Below are 10,379 nucleotides of genomic sequence, written 5' to 3'. Positions count from 1 at the left end.
GCAGAGTTGGAACCTTTGCATAATGATGACAGTATCAACTATGTTGGCACACAACCTATACCAACTATGAGGACTATATATGAATGGTGGAATACATTGTTGTATTCATGTTGGGGTTTTTTTCATGTATTGTTGCAATGTTAATTGTGTTGTTATTTAAACCATTAATGTAATGGGAAATTAATGTAATGGAAGTACCTTTTTCTTAGCTATCATAAGATTGTGTATGTGAGTATGCATAAAACAAATTTGGATTGTAAGTAAAAATAGTGCACTAAAAACCTAATAGCATAGCAATATAACCAAATCATTATAACCACCACAACCTTTATAAGCTTGAAACAACAACATAAATTTTTATATACCAACTCACATCACCAAAAAAATAAACTACCATTACACCACAATCATTATAACCCTTCAACAACAACATAAATAGTTATATACCAACTGTCTTCATAAAAAAATAAACTGTCATTACACCATAACCATTATAACCTTTCAGTAGTAACATAATATCCATATTTAGCGACCAACAACTAAGTTCAACAAGTCCTTACACCAAACATGTCTAAAGAGATGTTTAAAGCTAAAAAATAGTTGATATTGTCTAAACATTTCAACAAAAGCCAAAAAATAAGAAATACCAAAAAACAAAAGTTACTTCTTACAATATGTTATTGTCTAAAGTTATTTTACCTCTTTTCTTTCCTTACACCAAACATGTCTAAAGTGATAGGTCCATTGTATTAGTCTTACAATAAAGAATAATATCAAATAAAACTACTATTCAAGTGACAACACTATTAAACGTACTATTTAAATCATATCAATGTCTAAAGTGACAACAATTTATTTTATACCTTCAGGATGAAGCCTGACTACTCCACAAAACATTCAAATCCACAAAAGAAAACTGATATAAATTGTTCAATATATGTGATGGTATGAAAATCACATATGGTAGATAAAAAAATAAAATGTCATTAGCATTTTCCTTAAATTACTCATAATTTAAGGATAAATACAATGTCATTAGCATTAGCATTGTGTATACCTCTTGTAGTTGTCTTTCAATACTTCCACCTCCTCTTCTTGTTCCTCTTGCGCGCAATACTTCCAACACCTCTTCCTCTTGAAACACTTCCAATATCCTCTTCCTCTCGCAGCACTTTCATCACTTCTTCATCTTGTAATACTTTCAGCACCTCTTCCTCTTGCAACACTTCCATCACTTATTCCTCTAGCAGCCCCAAGTTCAACTTTTTCTTTATTAATACCACTTGCAGTCCGACCAATGTTTGGCAATACACCTGGTATACCAGAAGTAGGAGGCAATTATGTTTACCTCCTTTACCTTTTACTTGACCCCTAGGTTTAGGTGTTGCCTCAGTTGCTTTGTAAGTTTGAATGTTATGGCTTATTTCCTTACATTTAGTACATCTAATATGTTGCTTTTTTCGCTAAGTGCATTAGGTTTACTAACCTCACCAACTGCATTCTTCTTTGCCTTTTTAAGTCTGCCAGTTGTAACCTTAACAATGGGTGGGTGTATGGGATCAATACCAACTTCACGTTTTAAGTGTCTAAGGGGTATATAAAATGAGATAGGGCTATATGACCTCAAATGGGTCTCCTTATGATAACAATTGTCAACAAATAGCTCAGGTTGCCCCTTATCTGAAATAATACATGTAATTGCATGAATACATGGCATCCTAGTTACATCCCATTCCCTATAACTACAAATTCTATTTTCCAAATCCACACCCTCATTTATCCCTTTGTAGTGAACTTCAAATATATAAGAACCTAATTTTTTTGTACTGCAATGTCTTGAGTCATACATCCTTTTCTCTAAAATATATGCTATATTAGGGCACAACAAGCCACTCTTCTTCAAAATCCACTCCCTTTTTTATTGGAAACAATGCATTAAATAACCACGAATGCACTCCAACATTGTAATTAAAGGCTTATCCTTAGCGTCACCAATGTTATCATTCCATGTTTCGCAAATGCTGTTAACAAGAAAGTTACATTTAGAATTGATGAGCACTGAAAAGTGCGTATTTAAACCCCTTACGCTTAGGCATTCTAATACCTTTATCTATCTTACTTTACCATTTTAGATTGATTTTGTATTATTTCCATTTTCAGGCACTTATCCCGAAAATAAGCTAACTCAGCCAAATAAGAGTTTAATTGAAGCAATTCTGAGATTAAACAAAGAAAGGAGCAAAGTGAAGAAAGAAAGAAGCAAAATGAAACAAAGCAGCAAGTTCGATCGATCCAAGTCCAAGGTTCGATCGATCGAACATTGATCGATCTCAGCACTTCAAGATAGATCTAAGCCTTGACCCAAAGCACTTAAGTCCAAAAGTTCGATCGATCCAACATCATTCTTCGATCGATCGAACACCTTTGTCCTTATCCAAATGATTGATCCTATCCACGGCTGTACGACCCACCAACCACTTTTGTCCTTTTCCCATAAATATCTCCCATAAATATCTCGAATTTGTCTTCAGCCAGTTGGATTGATCCAGCCTAAGTTCGATTGATCGAACTTCCTCCAGTGCGAAAAAGTTAAAATTCCATCTCATTGAAAATTGTCCTTTATCCAATCATTAGGGAATATTGTGTGCACGACCCCAGCTCATTTTGGGTGTCATTTTGACCTACCTATATAGGGATAAGAATTACTTTTTCAAAGGGGAGCCAACATTATTTTTGATATCATCTCTTGGAGAGGAAGTTTTAGAGGAAAAGGAGGCTAGAGACACCATTGGAGATCTTCATCAACAAGGAGCAAACCTCTTCCATGGAGTTAGCCCTTGAGGGTTGGAGCATCTTCACCATAAGTGGCTAGACATCCTCTTGGGACTAGAGTTAGCCCCAAGCATGCTTTCTATATCTTAATCTTGTGTATTATTGAGGGATTAGTGTTGCAATTGATGTTTTGACACTTTGATATATATAGATCTTATTTATTCAATGATTTATGTGGTTTAATGCTTCCAATTGGTCATTTCATTCTATCCATATGTCTATGTATGCTAGAATAGATGTTTATGTGTTTATCTCTAGATTTTGTGTTATTGATGCATGTCTATGTGTATTGATGCTATAAATTTAGAGATTGTCAAAACATTGTGCTTAAAAGAATGCTTTTGTGATTCCCTTGATGGTTCATGCTTACCTCTTGATGGATTGTGCCTCTCCCCTAGTTTATTTTCATGCTAGTAGTGTAGATGTAGTGTAGTGTTAAATGGGAGGACAATCTATACTTGTTGTTTGATGATCCAAGCTTGTGAATGCGATTAGCATATGTCTCTATCCTTGTGTTGTATTTGGATTGTGAGTTTAATGAAAGGATTAATAACTTGTTTTGATTTATTGTGACTTTCACATGTTGTTTAGACAATATATGCTTCATAGCTTAGATATATTGTGCCTTTCATATGATGTTTAGACAATACATACTTAACTAGTCATCCTTGCTTATTGAATCAACCAAATACACACACACCACTATTGCAACCCACTATTTGCCCTCATTAATCATTTGTCAATGATATAGAAATACATTGCTTGGTGCTGATTTCTAAACCTCAAGATCTCTCTCTCCCTTACTTACTCTCTTTAGTATTGCATTCTTACTTAATTTAATTTAGTTGCTCTCTAGTTTAAACAACCAACTAATCAATTGTTTGATCACTCGACCTACTGACCCTAGTTGTAATTTCACATTCAAGTACGACTCCAATCCCTTAGGACGATCCCTACTCGCCCTAGCTATATTTATAATGAAAGGTAGTAGTGGCTTTTACAAATGTAAAACTCTTGGCCCTCGCCTTAATACACACTCTCAAACGTATGGTGCAGCGACTCCGCCTATCAGTTTTTGGCGCCGTTGTGGGGGATTAGGCAACATCGTATTTGAGGAATTCATTAGGAATTAGTACTCTTTTGATCGTGTCTTTTCTTTACTTTGATTTCACTTTTCTTTTTGGTTACTTATTGTGTTTATTTTCACTTGACTAGGTGTATTGTTGGAAAGAAGCCAAGCAAAGGAGCATCCAAGCTAAGGAGCAAAGCAAAATAAGGGAAAAAGTTAAATATTCTAAAAAATTGTTAAGCTAAGCTAAATTTGGAGTTGAAGTGCTATAGGACCTTTATGAGACTTTCTTGACTCAATCTCCTTAGTTAAATCGTGAGCCCGTATGGAGGCATTTTTCTTGTCATTGTATTATTATTGTTTCAAATATGGGTTAAGTGTTTGTGGAGGGAGTTTCATTACATTGTTGTGAAGGCAAAGTATTGGTTAATTTGTTATGCTTGCTTATTTGTTATTGTGCATGCATGGTTGTCGTTCATTGAGATCAACTCTTGCCCCTCTTGATTTGCATCTTAAATCTATCGTTAGAAATCTTAGGGGAAGAGGAAGTTCGAATAGAGCCAATCTTTCAATGGATGACTATAATGATGACCATATTGAGGACATTGGTCACATAGACCAACAAGGTATCCTTCATCCCAATGTGCATAATGGTAACATGCAAGTACTATTAGGCATGCCAAGGCCATTCATCCAACCACTACAACAACAAGGCCAAGTTCTATATGGAATGCCAAGGCCAATGTATGCTCCACAATCCCCTGTCATTAATCAAGGAATTCATAACCAAGGTGTTCATGTTGCACCTCAAGTAGCTAATCCACCTCTTGCTTTAAAAGATCACTATGTGCCAAATGAATATAATGCACCCACATGCATTCAATTGCCACCATTTCGAGCACACCATTATGAAATTAAAGCATAAACCATTCAAATACTTTCTAACTTTCATGGACTTCCTAGTGAAGAACCCTGTAAGCATTTGGATGAGTTTCTTGAAGTTTGTTCCACCATAAAATATACGGACATGCCGAAGAAGTCTTAAGGCTTAAACTTTTTCCATTCACCCTTAAGGATAAAGTAAAATATTGGTTTAACAATCTTAGGCCTTTTTCAATCACTTCTTGGACAGAAATGCAACAAGAGTTTTTAAAGAAGTACTATCCAGTTTCTAAGACCAATGCCATGAGGACCTCAATTCGAGAATTTACACATAGGGATGGGGAGACATTCCATGAGGCATGGGAACGCTTCAATGAATTGCTTAGGAATTGTCCACACCATGACATGCCCAAATGGCAATTAGTTCAATATTTTTTTGAGAGCTTATCGGATAATTATAAGGGCATGGTTGATGCTTCTATGGGTGACTCTTACATTGATAGGCATGAGGATGACGTATGGCGTCTCTATGAAAGCATGAGTGAAAATTCATTGCATAGAACATTGTCATCAAAGAATGGTAGAAATACACAAGGTAGGAAGAGTGTTGGCTTACATCAAGTCAAACATTCAAATGAAATAGCGGCCGAAATAAAGTCTTTGTCTCAAAGGTTTGATCAATTTTTGATTAACCAAAACTCAGCGAACCAAGTATCTTCCTTTCCTAACCATTCTCATCGTGCATCAAATGAAACATGTATGACTTATTCTAGTGTTCTTCATTCTACTTCTCATTGTCCTCATGGACAAGTGCAAAGTGAACCTAATGAACAAGTCAATGTGGCTTTTGTGAACCAAGGGAACAATCCTTATGGTACTCATTACAATCCAAGTTGGAGAAATCATCCGAACTTCTCTTGGAAAAACCAAGGAAAAGGCTTACACCATTCCCAAGGCGGTTTCCAAAGGAAATACATTCCACCTCCACTTCAAAACCAAGAGTCCCAAGGTCATAGACCTTATCAATCACAAGGGAATCAATTTGTTAATTCTCATTTTCCCAACCAATCTTATTCCCAAGGAAACACTAGAAGTCCCGCCTTTGAAGAAAATGTTTTAAATGCTTTGGGGACTCTTGAGGCTAACACTCAATTGCTTCATTCTCACTCTCACTCTCAATCTATCGCAAAGTGAGAAACCCAAGTAGGGCAAATAGCTAGCACTCTTAATGCTAGAGAGAAGGGAAAGATGCCTATTAATGCCCCGCCTAAGCAACAATGTGTTGTGGAAACCCAATCCTCATCGGAGGGGTGTACCACAGAATATGTTAATGCGGTGACCACCTTGCGGAGTGGTTGAGTTGTGGACAATCAAGTAGAAATGACAATGAAGAGAGTGAACCGGTGCAACCACAAGTTATCACCCGTCTCGTTTGACATTCTATTCCTCCTTCATTGCATGTGCATGATCTTATAAATGAAAAAGCTGGAAAATGTGATTTGAAAAATGATCTTGAAAATAATCCATTGAAGAAAGTTTTGAAAAATGATGTTGAGAAAATTTTGTTGAAAAGTGAATTGCAACCTAATTTGAAAACTTCTTGTGTTGAAGAGGCTTTAAAAGAAAATTCTCAAAATGTTTTCGAGCCAAGAGCTCCATTTCCGGACGCCTTGAAAGGGTCCATTTCAAAAGAAAAGCAAAAAGTCAAGACCAATGAGATTTTGGAAATGTTTAGGCAAGTAAAAGTTAATCTCCCACTTTTGGATGCAAGCAAGCAAATTCCGGCTTATGCCAAGTTTTTAAAAGATCTTTGCACCCAAAAGCGAAAGAACAAAAACCAAGCACCAAAAAAGGTAGTTTTGAACGAGCAAGTAAGCTCAATTTTGCAACATAACACTCTTCCAAAGTTTAAGGACCCCGGTTCACCCACTACATCATGCATCATTGGTGATCATATCATTAATCGGGCGCTTCTTGACTTAGGAGCAAGTGTTAACCTTCTTCCTTACTCAGTTTATGTCAAACTAGGCTTAGGTGAATTGAAACCGATGTCGGTAGTTTTGCAACTTGCCGACCGATCCATTAAAAAGCTTAGAGGTGTCATTAAAGATGTTTTGATTAAGATTGATAAATTCCTCTTTCCCGTTGATTTCATTGTCATAGACACGGAACCGGTTTCCAATCCTAAGAGCCAAATTCCCGTTATCCTTGACCGTCCTTTCTTGGTAATCACTAATGCCAACATAAATTGTAGGACTGCGATAATGAAGATTTCATTTGGCCACATGAAGGTGAAGTTGAATATCTTTAATCCCATACCCAATTCATTTGACAAATATGAAGGAGAGGTCAATGTTGTAGAAAAGTGTCATGATCTTCAATGTCAAGGAAATGAACTTTTGTGTAAAACTAAAACTTCCAAAGGATCATCTTCAACCTTGCATTCTCAAAGTGTTGTTTCAAATTCTTGCTTTGAAAGGGCGTGGAAGCCCAAAGGTTATAATTGCATAGACAAAGGATTAAAAACTTCTTTTGAGTTAGATCCAACAAGTTCTTCCAAGGACCATTTGTTGGATAGAGTTCAAAGCATCCATCACCCCAACAAGGAGGGGATACATTATAAGATCTTTGAACCTGGCTAAAAGAGCCCAATGTCTTGCTAGAGACATTAAAGACTAGCAAAGGTATTCGTAGGGTGTCAAAACCCTATTCATTCCCCATTTCTATCTTTCATTTCATTTCTTACGAAGTCTAGATACTTGTTTTTGGTTCATATTCATTTCAAGGAACTTTGGTGAGGATTGCATAAGCTTTCATGTCATTTTTGAGCATTCTGCATACGTTTGATCGATCTCTTACTTGAGTTCGATCGATCGAACTTCCATCTGAATCCAACACTTAGAAAATTTTCAAGCCTACATCCAAATAGGCTCTCTGTCCCATCGATCCAAGAAAAATCTGCAATCTTAGTTTTCAGTTGTATCGATCATAAGACCTTCGATCGATCCAACTATCCTGTTCGATCGATCTTGAGTGTTGACACTTAGAATATTTTTGAGCCTGCAGAACCTGTATTCAAATCACCTCTCTGTCCCATCGTTCGAACTAATTCTCAGATCGATCAAGAAACATTCGATCGATCTAACTTCCAAGTTCGATCGATCTCATGCCTCAACACTTAGAAAAATTTAGAGCCTGCATCCACCTGCATATTTTCAGCTCTCTGTCTGAATGTTCGAAACATTCCAAGATCGATCTGAAAGTTCTTCGATCGATCCAACTTCCCAGTTCAATCGATCTCATGTTCCAACACTTAGCCAAATTTTTGAACCAAAAACCTGCATATTTTTGCTCTCTGTATGATCGATCAAACTCTTGTTTCGATCGATCACAAATCTTCATTTCATTATTTTAATTTTAGTTTGACTTTTCAAATTTCAAAAATCTAAAAATATTTTTTATGTATTTATTTATTTTATTTTTCAAAAATACCAAAAAGATTTTCTATTTTCCAATTTTAATTTTAATTTTTAATTTTAATTTTAATTTTCCAATTCATTTAAATAAAATTAAAAAAAAATAAAAAAACTTTGTGAGAGAAAGTTCGATCGATCTCAGCTAAGTTCGATCGATCAAACTAATCGGGGAATGTTTTTAAAAATCGAGGGTTCTCATGATCGATCATTTAAATCGATCCAACTCACCCTCAACCTCAAAACCCCCCCTTTTCTCTCTCATCGCCGCCGCTGCACCTACTCATATCTTCTATCTCCGGCGAGAACCAAGCTTCTTTCTCTCTCTCTCTCATCTCAGTTTCATCCCTCCCTCTTTGCATCCACATCTCCCTTCGATTTGGGTAAGATCTGAGACCTCAGTAGTCGATTTCAAGCTTCAATCTCGTGCATACATAATTTATATGTTTGATTCATGCTTTATATATGATTGAACCTCCATTGTTGATGCTTGAAATATGTATATATATATATGTATACCGTTGTATATATTTTTGATATTTTTGTTTGATTTGGGAGTATGTGCCATGTTTGGGTGATGGGAGTTGTTGATTTGATGAGTTGTAGGGCCCACGAACACGTTCGTGTGGGCCCCGTTCTTCAAAAGTCACAGATCTGTGACTGTTAGGTTTCATCATTGCACTGTTCGATCGATCGAATAAATTTATGATCGATTGAATATTTGCGATCGATCCAACTCAACCTTCGATTGATCCAACTTTTGTGATCGATCTCTTTTCTTTTTCTGATCGATCGAATTTCACAGATCTCATATACACACTCCATTCATCTTATCTTATGTTCATGCTACCTTATATATGCCCAATGCCTGCGATATTCCACATTGGATGCATTTCATACTCACATTGTTTGGCATGTTTCATATTCAGCCATTTGCATAGAATCATGCGATATCTTGTTTTGTCTATCTTATCTGACATACATGTTTCTATATTGTGCCTTATATTCTATATATACTGGCACTACCTCTTGAAATTTTATTTGCAGACTATGGCTCGCATCAAGACTGTAGCACGTAGACACCATCACGGCACCAGACCCAGACTTGACGACGGGGCCAGTCCATCTCATGTTCGGGATCCTAGCCCCGAGCACACACAGAGGAGAGTCCGACAACGGACACAGGAGATTGAGCAGCCCTCCCATACAGAGGAGACATTACACCCTACTCCACCCCAGTCGCCAGTTCGTCCAGCATTCACTCCATCACCATCTCCACCGCATAGAGGCGCTGAGTAGCCAGCTCAGCCAGCTCCACCTGTTTAGCCAGCTCCTTTACAGCGCGACAGACTTGCGCCTCGATATGCACACATGACTATTGACCACGAGTCAGCATTCGATACCGCATTCTTCTCTAGATCAGTGCTGACTCGATCTGCCTACTAGGACATCATTCAGCGGGGCCTCTTAGCTATTCTTGCCCCAGTCACAGAGCCGATCTACCTGCGACTGGTACGGTTGTTCTACCAGAACCTCCGACCATCGCCGCGCACTACAGTGGATACTCTCGTCGAGCTCATCACCTTTATAGATGGCCATGAGATCACCATTACAGTGGATACTTTGGCCCGTTCGACTCGCTGTCCACATCGATGCCCGCCCGAGCTATATGAGACATATCCCAGGCTTCACAGGCCTTCTTATGCCGATATGGCAGTTTTTCTCACAGGTCACCATGCCGGTGGTGAGACCTTCGCCACCCGGACATTCTTGTCGGATGACCTGTGGTTTATAGATTCGGTGCTCTACCGAAACATATACATAGCAGGCCACAAGATTCAGAGGCGGGGCGACTATCTAGAAGCCCTATACGCCTTCTATACCGGCCACTAGGTGTCTATTCCTGCGCTTATCTGGAGCATGATGAGGAAGCTCTACGATGAGTACGTCAGCAAGGAGGCACCCGGAAGGGCCAAGTCTCTTCCATTCAGCCACCTCATCATCCAGATTCTCATAGACCAGCGCTATCCCATCCACCCGCATGAGGACCCCGAGAAAAGTTCCTGTTACTTCCTCAAGAAGGACTGGGACAAGAGCTACAGAGCTATTATCACTCGCCTGTA

General features: G+C 37.9%; 1 pseudogene; it reads right to left on the bottom strand.

Moving 5' to 3' along the window:
* Positions 1–5,091: 5,091 nt before the first annotated feature.
* On the bottom strand, positions 5,092–5,190 carry LOC132275746 (small nucleolar RNA R71; annotated as a pseudogene).
* Between the last annotated feature and the right edge of the window lie 5,189 nt (positions 5,191–10,379).

This window comes from Cornus florida, unplaced genomic scaffold (assembly GCF_030987335.1).
Source record: "Cornus florida cultivar Cherokee Brave unplaced genomic scaffold, ASM3098733v1 CherokeeBrave_3.0.0_Hap2_Chr09, whole genome shotgun sequence".
NCBI classification, from domain to species: Eukaryota; Viridiplantae; Streptophyta; class Magnoliopsida; order Cornales; family Cornaceae; genus Cornus; species Cornus florida.
This window is presented reverse-complemented; position numbering and strand designations above follow the sequence as displayed.